The following is a 12697-nucleotide window of genomic DNA, read 5'->3' as shown; positions in this document are numbered from 1 at the left end:
ATGGTGTTACTGATGGTTGCCAAGGCATTGCTAGGTAGTTGCTATGATGTTCTGGGTGGCTGCTAGGGTGCTGCTAAATTGTTGCTATGGTGTTCCTAATGGTTGCTATGGTGTTGCTAGTAGGTTGCTGTGGTGTTCCTGATGGTTGCTAAGGTGTTGCTAGGCAGTTGCTACGGTGTTCTGGATGGTATTTGCGGTGGTTGGTATGGGGTTGCTAGGGTGTTTGGGGTGATTACTAAGGGCTGGCTTTGGTTTTTGGGGCAATGGCTGGGATGTAGTGGCAAGTGGCCACTGAGACAGAAAAGCGGAGTAACAGAGACAGTCGGGGACATTTGGGAATTCTAGAGTCATATGGAAATTGCTTTGAAATTTACACTGATCAGTAAATATTTATAGACATAGATGAATGTGAGTTTCATGGCCAGTGATGAAAGACATACTTTGATCTTCTGCTAAAGTAAAAGTCATAACCCTGCACTGTAGAAATATCTAGAATCAGAATCAGAAGCCTTTACTGTCATTGTAAACAAAAGCATACAACGAAATTCGAGGTGCTACCCCTGCTGGTATTTCTTAGAATGTTTATATTTAAATACAATAAGATAAAAATAAGTATATTTCAGTATACAGTTGTCCCTCGCTATAACGCGGTTCACCTTTCGCGGCCTCGCAGTTTCGCGGATTTTTTTTAGTGCAATTTTGCATGTTTTTTTTGTTTTTTTTTACAGCGTATTGTGTTCTGCGTCCTGATTGGCTAATTGACTATAGACCATTGTCAATCAGTCTCCTCCGTGCCGTGTCTCCTGTACAGTACAGAATGCGTTCATTCTATAATACTGGACTAATTTTTCTACGAAGGTTTGAACTTTGAGAGTGTTTAAACAAGAGAGAAAAGTGAGAAAATGTAAAACATCTACAATAATTGTAAAAAATAAAGCTGACTACTTCGCGGATTTCACCTATTGCAGGTTATTTTTAGAACGTAACTCTCGCGATTAACGAGGGACCACTGTGCGTATAAGTAAAATAAGAAAAGTAAAATAAGAATACTGCAGCATCCAAATATCCGTATAGCACAAAAGAACACAGAAATCAAAATGACAGAAACCTTAAATGCAACTGTATGGGTCAGCTAGCCAATGACAAGCAGGTCTGTCACTGTCTGCCCAGAGACAGAAGCGATGTTCTAGTAAGTTCACCGCATGAGTGACAGTGCTGATTGTGAGATAATCTCCTCAAAGTAATGGTCAAACAAATGCTTATTTATCAATGACAGTAAGTCCTATCGGAAAATTGGGTGAAAATTGTGTGCCAACTCCCAAAAATGTCCGAATTGGAGTGAGGTAAAAAAAGGGTGTTTTCCCCTTCGCTCCCCAGATTTTGGGTTTCAATTATAATAGATGTCTATGAGGTAGAGAGCTGGCACTCCTGCCCCGTTGAGGCTCAGTATGTCAACAGTTTAAGGTGGTTTGCTTCTGTAGTTAGATTTTCAGATTTATATCCCTTTAAACACACATCAGTGCTCATCATGGAAGCATTTCAAACCCACCTGTCAGAAACAGAGACAGAGAGAGAGACAGAGAGAGAGAGACAGAGAGAGAGAGAGAGATCATTGTTCTTGTATTTTGACTGCAGACTGGAAAATCATGCAGCAGCCTGTTATAGAAAGACAGAGAGAGACAACTGGGCTCTTTAACACTCAGGCTGGTGTGTGTGTGTGTGTGTGTGTGTGTCTGTCTGTCTGTCTGTGTACGTGCGTGCGTACGTGTGTGTGTGTGTGTGTGTGTGTGTGTGTGTGTGTTGGTGTGTGAGAGAGAGAGACACACATGAACAGCAAAATACATGAAGTATTCATGTTACATACATTTTTTTCATTAAGTTTCATTTCATAAAAGTTGCTGTAAATATAGCCTACTTCAGTATGAAAATAATACAACAATAAACAGTGAACAACAAATAGCAAAATGAAGGGAAAAGAAAGAAACAAATAAATAACCTTCAGGGTCTGCATAACTGGAATAAATAATAAAAAAGTCTCAGTAATTTAATACAGTTTGTGATTTCTTTTGATTTTTTTGTTTTTATTTTATTTTTTAATGGGTATATTAGCCTAAATAATAGCCAGATTGATCATATAAGTTTCCTCTGTGTGTGTGCGTGTGTGTGTGTGTGTGTGTGTGTGTGTGTGTGTGTGTGTGTGTGTGCCTGACAGCACTCCCGGGCTACAGAGTGAACTGTAAGAGTTTGCAGAGGCATGGTTACCTGTCGCCACCTAGTGGTGAAGTCAGGTGGCGTTGTGGCTCTGGGACTGAGACTCTGAGCTGCGCAGCAGAACTTACACCTGGAAAAATAAATTCATTCAGTTTCACAAATCTGACACAAACTGCTGACAAGAGATGTCCTGTTCTGTTTTATTCCGTGACTTCGCTCATTTGTCTAATGTACACAATGTGTTATCCTGTGTGTGTTTTATATTTTATATTTACAGCATACGCTAAAAGATGCTGGATTAGATGTCTGAAGATCGAGGATAGGTGTGTGTGTGTGTCTTTCATATTTCATGTGAAATGTAGGCCTATGTCCATGTTTAATATTGCAACAGTTTAAAAAAAAATAACAACAGAAATACCCAGAAGAGGGGAATCGCTGCTCACCGATAAGAAGCTCTTTCATCAACATGTGATGCGCTTCAAATGCTCTGTGTAATCAGTGAAGAGACCAAGAAAGACAAAAGTCAATCAGTCAATAAATAAACTAATAAATGAGGAAAAAATGATCGAGTCGCTGTCCAGCAGGTGCACAGCTGTTATCCATGATTTCGGGCTTCCCCAGTATTGAGCAGGTGCAGCGCCTCGATAAATGGCCTCTCAGTGCAGTGACAGCGGCTGCAACGCCGGGTCTCATTGTGCTGGGACGGAGCTGCGGATCAGCATTTGATTTAAACAGAGAACTCAAGCTGAAGCCTGTTGGTTGTAATTGTAAATGTGCTAAGTGACCGACTGACGGGACAAACCTCCAGCACACTCAGCTCACACATCTGAACTGGGTAATCCACATCTTTCATCATCGTGATCAGCTGCTCTGTGATCGATCAGGGCGGATCAGCATTTCTCCACGGGAAATGATCGGGTTTAATCCGAGCAGCGAGCGGCCGAAATGAAATGAAACACAGGACATTTGTTTTGCCTTGTCTCAGCTGTTGAAAATGTGGCTGGTCTCTGAGCCGCTTGAGTGGGCGGGGCTTATTGGCGGTCTATCTCAAATTCAGTTCGATGCTGTGACGTCATCAACTTGATGTTGATTGCGTCACAGCATGGCCCTCAGATGGCATAAATAGGACTGGCTTCCCAGTGTTAGACACCCCGCTCCCCAAAACTAACAATGTCGCAGACAAGAGAAGAAGTCCACATCCATCAGCAGGATCCGCTCCCACCAGGGGCCCAAGGATCTGAAAAACCCATAACACTGATAAGGCCGGAGAACCTATGTTCCCTGGCCCAATCATTCCTCAAAGAAATCACTGACAGCCAGTGGCAAAAGATGGCAGATGGCTCTCCGGATGCAGAAACCGAGACCATCCTTGCCAACATGTGCATGGAGATAATCCAGCTGGTGTCTAAAGAAGTCCTTGAAGTCCTCTTCAATATGACTGAAAGGGAAAAAAGGACCACCCTCCAGGCCATGAGCAGATCCAGCACACCCTCAGGCTGCGTGGCATTGTCCGTGTCGGAGGATGACATCCAAGCTATGCTCGGTGATTCACTTCAGAAGTGTTTTGCTAATAGCCTAGGCGTGCAGGAACAGTCATCTGTGTGCTCCGAAAAGCTCACACAGTTGGTTGTAAGAGAAGTAGCACAGAAGGTCAATTCTGCCCTCTCTATCGCCAGTCAGACCCCGACCGGGGCCGCAGAGAAGCCCAAGGTCCTTGTGAGTGGCTGTGTCTCTTCGGCCAAAACACTGCTTAAAATGGCCCTACAAACCACAGCCATGTTCAAGAAATGCATGGCTACAGTGAAGAAACGGTGCACAACGTGGAAGAGCCGCAAGCCCAAAAGTGAACTTGGCAAGGCTATCACAACCTCCTTGGAGAGTGAAGATCAAATAGAGATACTGATGTCTGATGAGTTTGACAAAACTGAATCTGACATTGACACTGTAAGTGACTTTCCTATGAGGCTCCTCACAGACAGTCCTACCTCAGAAGCTAGCCACGTATCAAACCCTGTTTATCTTTTCCCGTGCGATGGTACTACTGAGCCTGACACTGCTTACAGTTCAAGCCTGCAGACGGACCAGACTGAGGCCTCTGTTGTCCTGCAGCTCCCTGCATCACAAGATGCCGGTCTGAGTCACACACAAACTCAAAAAATCAGATTCACCAAATTCTCAACGAAATACATCAGCCGTGTGGTGAAGAATCTGAAGACCAAGTGTCAATTGCTCTTCAAAGGCCACAGAGGCAGCACGACAACTGTTGTGTTGAAAATGCAAAATGGTAGTCGATGTGTCAGTGCTCGTGTATCTCCGAATGCAGTGAGTCCTCATGAGACTGAAAGTCTGTTGTTGTTACCAGGTGCTGTACCCGAGTCCACCGTGGCTGAGGTGGCCCCTGAGGTTTCTGCCTCTATAAGCACAACCACAATCATCAATAACTCTGAGGAACAGCTGAGCAACGGCATGCAGGCAGCTGCTGATACAATTCAAAGCCTGGCGGAGATGATGGTGCAGCGAACCACAGAGCTGTCGGCACAGAGATACGCTAACGCATCGTCTCTCTGCAGAGGGCTGGAGACATTCATTAACAGCCGTGAATTACAGAAGTTTTCAAAGAGTCTCACCGATAACATCTACACTTTGATGACTGAGAAAGCCCAACAATTTCCCACAGCTCTGCCGAAACGCTCTGTCTCTGACTCTGCCATTGTCGATAGAAATAGAGAACAAGTTGAGTTCCTTTACACGCTGGCAGAAGACGAGGTCAGGCGTTTCCTGCAGCTGGGCATGGTCTGGCTAATCACAGCGTGCCAAGAGAGCAAGGCTCAACCGTCAGTCGGGGTCCCTCATGCTCCTGATGAGCCCGCAGGACCACAGGGACGCTGTGAAGATTTCATTAGCATGACACCTGTCGAAGAGTTCGTCTCAGAAGACAGAGAGCCAGAGGACTCTGGGTCTGGAGGGCTGACACCAAAAGCTGTGGCCCCCCAGATTCGTCCTGAAGAGTCAGACGCCTCTGCCACAACACCAATGTCAGAGAATGACGCAGACGACAGCCAATTTGTGACTTCGCTGCTTGTGAGGCTGCTCGGTTACATCTCCAGCAGCAGCAAGACATCACTGTCAGAGGTCAACTGTGATCGCATCATAACCCAGTTGTCACTCTCCAGGGGCCCCAGTGCAAAGACGATAATCGAGGCTGTGCGCAGTGATTTGCGCCAGGAGTTTGGCTCCACAAATATGCTGCACAAAGCCATTGCATCACAGGATCCAGCCTTCGACAGTATGCTTGTCAAGGCCTTGGTGACCCAGCTGCAGGTGGAAACCGCACCCAAAGTGGATTCCTCCACAGCTAAGGGAAAAACCCACGGGATCCTGTGCAGATTCTCCAGAGGCCTGAAGCGCCTTTGCTGTGTGTCCAACAAGACGGAAGACGACAGCCCTAATGACGCCCCAGCATGTGAGAAATCGCCCTCTGACAGCAAAGCCGCCAGCGATGAAGCTCCCCCTCCTCCCAAAAAGCACAAAAACCCGTTCAAAAAGCTCTGTTCACGGCTAGGAACGTTTTTGGCAAAGCCCTTCAAGAAGAAGTGACTTGCTTTTCTGCCCGCAAACCACCAATGACTGTCTTAACCTTTTTTTTTTTTTTTTTTTTTTTAATCTTTTACTCTCATCTCCCTTCATTTTGAACATCTTGAAGCATTTCTCATTTATCCCACCCCCGCCCTATACATCACTCTATCAAACAGAATGACGCATGGGACGCTCAAGATGCTCAACATGAATTATTTCTGCCCCAATAAAATGTTCAAACTGCATTTTGATTTTGACATATCTCAATGTCATAGATAGATAGATAGATAGATAGATAGATAGATCACAAATTGGGAAATTCTTTTGTTACAGCAGTAGGATGTTGCTATTAGATTTATGTGTGTCTGTGTGCGTGTGTGTGTGTGGGGGGGGGGGGGGGGGATGCATAAATTAAATTATATGAAATTGGAAAGACATTAGGAATATAAAAATGTGTGTATTAGAAATTTGTAACAAAAAAGTATGTGTATTATGTAGGGTTGCAAAGGGATGGAAAATTTCTGGTAAATTTCCAGAAGCATTCCAGAAACTTTCCATGGGAAGTTCAGCTGGGGAATTTTGTAAATTTTGTTTTGTCATAAGCAGACATGCGTGCAAACTAATGACATTTTTGACTTTGGCTTATTTTGAGTAGATTTTTTTCTGAGTTCTTCAAGATTGATGGTGGATAAATGAATAGAAATAGGTTCAATGAATAGCTGAACACTCCTCAGTCAGCAGCTAAATCAAACTATAACCTACATTCTTGTATGATAACTGTATTTGTGTGAAAACTGGCCAGCAGAAGAACCAGCATCACAGTTGAGCTAGCTAGCACCAGATAGATAGCCTCTTAAATAGGTACTGTGTAAACACTTTTTGACTTATTTTTCCCAGTTAAACCATAGGTCAAATATATTTTCCCCAGTCATATCATCAAAACCTACATTAATGGATGTCGTCCGTGGGCTAAAATGTTAAATGATATTAGCACTATTAGCTAACTAGCTAACGTTAGCCAGCTGTAGCATTTGCCCATGTGGTCTGATATAGGCTAGCTAACGTTAGCGTTTACTATTTACCACAGCCGATCTTATTATTTAAATTTGCATACCTAAATACTGTACATTATGCTTTTACTGAACTGTTGAGTGTGCATATGATAAGATTATGAAGGATGATGACTCGACTTGATAAATGCTGCCTGCAATACATAAGTCTATTTAAAACTGAAACTGTCTTTGCTTATTAACAGGTACTTCTTGGGCTTCAATCCTGAAAGAGGCTCAAAGACCAGGAAGCGGACGACAGTGAACCCTCATATGAGCACCTTTTGAGGAATTAACTGACTTTGAGTGGGCATCATAGTTTTTTTTTGTTTTTTTTTTGCTGCAGCAGTTGTCAGGCTCAGCTTTGAGTAGTTCTTTATGTACTTTTTTTTGAAGACAACTTTGCACTACAAGATTTTTGTACAACGCTGTTGCGTGTGGATTATAGAATGTTTGAGAGTGAGAGGAGTGCCTGACCCCTTCACGACATCCCTTCATCGCTCTCTCCCTTCCTCTCTCACCTTGCCATGTAGGCCTCATTCCCATCCTCTTACTGTTATTGGGACACAGCTGGGTAGTTGAATGGCAAGTTTCTGCACAGTTTCTCTGCATTTTAAGATGCTTTGGAAAGTTTGACTAGGACTAGGAAGTTGAATTTCTTGAATTCTTGAATTTCTTGGCATTTATATTGAATAACCCTTTATTTGTAAATAAATATCCCATTGGGCTATCATTGACTTTACCTCAGAGTTGTGTGTTGGTGTGTTAATTGTACAATGATTGTAAATTCACAGTAAATGGAAATTTCATCTGCATTACTTTCACAGTAAATTACTAGCCAATTTTTGCATGATTTCCACAGTATACATAGTAAATTCTCTTTGCAATTCCGGATTCTTGACCCTGAGCCGCTTGAGTGGGCGGGGCTTATTGGCGGTCTATTTCAAATTCAGTTCGATGCTGTGATGTCATCAACTTGATGTTGATTGCAGGTGAGTCTCTGGGACTGAGACTCTGAGCTGCGCAGCAGAACTTACACCTGGAAAAATAAATTCATTCAGTTTCACAAATCTGACACAAACTGCTGACAAGAGATGTCCTGTTCTGTTTTATTCCGTGACTTTGCTCATTTGTCTAATGTACACAATGTGTTATCCTGTGTGTGTTTTATATTTTATTATATTTACAGCATACACTAAAAGATGCTGGATTTGAAGATCGAGGATAGGTGTGTGTGTGTGTGTGTGTGTGTGTGTCTGTGTGTGTGTGTGTGTGTGTGTGTGTGTGTGTGTGAGTGTCTTTCATATTTCATGTGAAATGTAGGCCTATGTCCATGTTTAATATTGCAACAGTTTAAAAAAAAATAACAACAGAAATACCCAGAAGAGGGGAATCGCTGCTCACCGTTAAGAAGCTCTTTCATCAACATGTGATGCGCTTCAAATGCTCTGTGTAATCAGTGAAGAGACCAAGAAAGACAAATGTCAATCAGTCAATAAATAAACTAATAAATGAGGAAAAAATGATCGAGTCGCTGTCCAGCAGGTGCACAGCTGTTATCCATGATTTCGGGCTTCCCCAGTATTGAGCAGGTGCAGCGCCTCGATAAATGGCCTCTCAGCGCAGTGACAGCGGCTGCAACGCCGGGTCTCATTGTGCTGGGACGGAGCTGCGGATCAGCATTTGATTTAAACAGAGAACTCAAGCTGAAGCCTGTTGGTTGTAATTGTAAATGTGCTAAGTGACCGACTGACGGGACAAACTTCCAGCACACTCAGCTCACACATCTGAACTGGGTAATCCACATCTTTCATCATCGTGATCAGCTGCTCTGTGATCGATCAGGGCGGATCAGCATTTCTCCACGGGAAATGATCGGGTTTAATCCGTGCAGCGAGCGGCCGAAATGAAATGAAACAAAGGACATTTGTTTTGCCTTGTCTCAGCTGTTGAAAATGTGGCTGGTCTCTGAGCCGCTTGAGTGGGCGGGGCTTATTGGCGGTCTATTTCAAATTCAGTTCGATGCTGTGATGTCATCAACTTGATGTTGATTGCGTCACAGCATGGCCCTCAGATGGCATAAATAGGACTGGCTTCCCAGTGTTAGACACCCCGCTCCCCAAAACTAACAATGTCGCAGACAAGAGAAGAAGTCCACATCCATCAGCAGGATCCGCTCCCACCAGGGGCCCAAGGATCTGAAAAACCTATAACACTGATAAGGCCGGAGAACCTATGTTCCCTGGCCCAATCATTCCTCAAAGAAATCACTGACAGCCAGTGGCAAAAGATGGCAGATGGCTCTCCGGATGCAGAAACCAAGACCATCCTTGCCAACATGTGCATGGAGATAATCCAGCTGGTGTCTAAAGAAGTCCTTGAAGTCCTCTTCAATATGACTGAAAGGGAAAGAAGGACCACCCTCCAGGCCATGAGCAGATCCAGCACACCCTCAGGCTGTGTGGCATTGTCCGTGTCGGAGGATCACATCCAAGCTATGCTCGGTGATTCACTTCAGAGGTGTTTTGCTAACAGCCTAGGCGTGCAGGAACAGTCATCTGTGTGCTCCGAAAAGCTCACACAGTTGGTTGTAAGAGAAGTAGCACAGAAGGTCAATTCTGCCCTCTCTATCGCCAGTCAGACCCCGACCGGGGCCGCAGAGAAGCCCAAGGTCCTTGTGAGTGGCTGTGTCTCTTCGGCCAACACACTGCTTAAAATGGCCCTACAAACCACAGCCATGTTCAAGAAATGCATGGCTACAGTGAAGAAACGGTGCACAACGTGGAAGAGCCGCAAGCCCAAAAGTGAACTTGGCAAGGCTATCACAACCTCCTTGGAGAGTGAAGATCAAATAGAGATACTGATGTCTGATGAGTTTGACAAAACTGAATCTGACATTGACACTGTAAGTGACTTTCCTATGAGGCTCCTCACAGACAGTCCTACCTCAGAAGCTAGCCACGCATCAAACCCTGTTTATCTTTTCCCGTGCGATGGTACTACTGAGCCTGACACTGCTTACAGTTCAAGCCTGCAGACGGACCAGACTGAGGCCTCTGTTGTCCTGCAGCTCCCTGCATCACAAGATGCCGGTCTGAGTCACACACAAACTCAAAAAATCAGATTCACCAAATTCTCAACGAAATACATCAGCCGTGTGGTGAAGAATCTGAAGACCAAGTGTCAATTGCTCTTCAAAGGCCACAGAGGCAGCACGACAACTGTTGTGTTGAAAATGCAAAATGGTAGTCGATGTGTCAGTGCTCGTGTATCTCCGAATGCAGTGAGTCCTCATGAGACTGAAAGTCTGTTGTTGTTACCAGGTGCTGTACCCGAGTCCACCGTGGCTGAGGTGGCCCCTGAGGTTTCTGCCTCTATAAGCAGAACCACAATCATCAATAACTCTGAGGAACAGCTGAGCAACGGCATGCAGGCAGCTGCTGATACAATTCAAAGCCTGGCGGAGATGATGGTGCAGCGAACCACAGAGCTGTCGGCACAGAGATACGCTAACGCATCGTCTCTCTGCAGAGGGCTGGAGACATTCATTAACAGCCGTGAATTACAGAAGTTTTCAAAGAGTCTCACCGATAACATCTACACTTTGATGACTGAGAAAGCCCAACAATTTCCCACAGCTCTGCCGAAACGCTCTGTCTCTGACTCTGCCATTGTCGATAGAAATAGAGAACAAGTTGAGTTCCTTTACACGCTGGCAGAAGACGAGGTCAGGCGTTTCCTGCAGCTGGGCATGGTCTGGCTAATCACAGCGTGCCAAGAGAGCAAGGCTCAACCGTCAGTCGGGGTCCCTCATGCTCCTGATGAGCCCGCAGGACCACAAGGACGCTGTGAAGATTTCATTAGCATGACACCTGTCGAAGAGTTCGTCTCAGAAGACAGAGAGCCAGAGGACTCTGGGTCTGGAGGGCTGACACCAAAAGCTGTGGCCCCCCAGATTCGTCCTGAAGAGTCAGACGCCTCTGCCACAACACCAATGTCAGAGAATGACGCAGACGACAGCCAATTTGTGACTTCGCTGCTTGTGAGGCTGCTCGGTTACATCTCCAGCAGCAGCAAGACATCACTGTCAGAGGTCAACTGTGATCGCATCATAACCCAGTTGTCAGTCTCCAGGGGCCCCAGTGCAAAGACGATAATCGAGGCTGTGCGCAGTGATTTGCGCCAGGAGTTTGGCTCCACAAATATGCTGCTCAAAGCCATTGCATCACAGGATCCAGCCTTCGACAGTATGCTTGTCAAGGCCTTGGTGACCCAGCTGCAGGTGGAAACCGCACCCAAAGTGGATTCCTCCACAGCTAAGGGAAAAACCCACGGGGTCCTGTGCAGATTCTCCAGAGGCCTGAAGCGCCTTTGCTGTGTGTCCAACAAGACGGAAGACGACAGCCCTAATGACGCTCCAGCATGTGAGAAATCGCCCTCTGACAGCAAAGCCGCCAGCGATGAAGCTCCCCCTCCTCCCAAAAAGCACAAAAACCCGTTCAAAAAGCTCTGTTCACGGCTAGGAACGTTTTTGGCAAAGCCCTTCAAGAAGAAGTGACTTGCTTTTCTGCCCGCAAACCACCAATGACTGTCTTAACCTTTTTTTTTTTTTTTTTTTTTTTTAATCTTTTACTCTCATCTCCCTTCATTTTGAACATCTTGAAGCATTTCTCATTTATCCCACCCCCGCCCTATACATCACTCTATCAAACAGAATGACGCATGGGACGCTCAAGATGCTCAACATGAATTATTTCTGCCCCAATAAAATGTTCAAACTGCATTTTGATTTTGACATATCTCAATGTCATAGATAGATAGATAGATAGATAGATAGATAGATAGATAGATAGATCACAAATTGGGAAATTCTTTTGTTACAGCAGTAGTATGTTGCTATTAGATTTATGTGTGTCTCTGTGTGTGTGTGGGGGGGGGATGCATAAATTAAATTATATGAAATTGGAAAGACATTAGGAATATAAAAATGTGTGTATTAGAAATTTGGAACAAAAAAGTATGTGTATTATGTAGGGTTGCAAAGGGATGGAAAATTTCTGGTAAATTTCCAGAAGCATTCCAGAAACTTTCCATGGGAAGTTCAGCTGGGGAATTTTGTAAATTTTGTTTTGTCATAAGCAGACATGCGTGCAAACTAATGACATTTTTGACTTTGGCTTATTTTGAGTAGATTTTTTTCTGAGTTCTTCAAGATTGATGGTGGATAAATGAATAGAAATAGGCTCAATGAATAGCTGAACACTCCTCAGTCAGCAGCTAAATCAAACTATAACCTACATTCTTGTATGATAACTGTATTTGTGTGAAAACTGGCCAGCAGAAGAACCAGCATCACAGTTGAGCTAGCTAGCACCAGATAGATAGCCTCTTAAATAGGTACTGTGTAAACACTTTTTGACTTATTTTTCCCAGTTAAACCATAGGTCAAATATATTTTCCCCAGTCATATCATCAAAACCTACATTACTGGATGTCGTCCGTGGGCTAAAATGTTAAATGATATTAGCACTATTAGCTAACTAGCTAACGTTAGCTAGCTGTAGCATTTGCCCATGTGGTCTGATATAGGCTAGCTAACGCTAGCTAGCTAACGTTAGCGTTTGCTATTTACCACAGCCGATCTTATTATTTAAATTTGAATACCTAAATACTGTACATTATGCTTTTACTGAACTGTTGAGTGTGCATATGATAAGATTATGAAGGATGATGACTCAACTTGATAAATGCTGCCTGCAATACATAAGTCTATTTAAAACTGAAACTGTCTTTGCTTATTAACAGGTTCTTCTTGGGCTTCAATCCTGAAAGAGGCTCAAAGACCAGGAAGCGGACAACAA

Source organism: Myripristis murdjan, chromosome 16, assembly GCF_902150065.1.
Source record: "Myripristis murdjan chromosome 16, fMyrMur1.1, whole genome shotgun sequence".
Classification (NCBI taxonomy): Eukaryota; Metazoa; Chordata; class Actinopteri; order Holocentriformes; family Holocentridae; genus Myripristis; species Myripristis murdjan.
Note: the sequence above shows the minus strand (reverse complement) of the source record.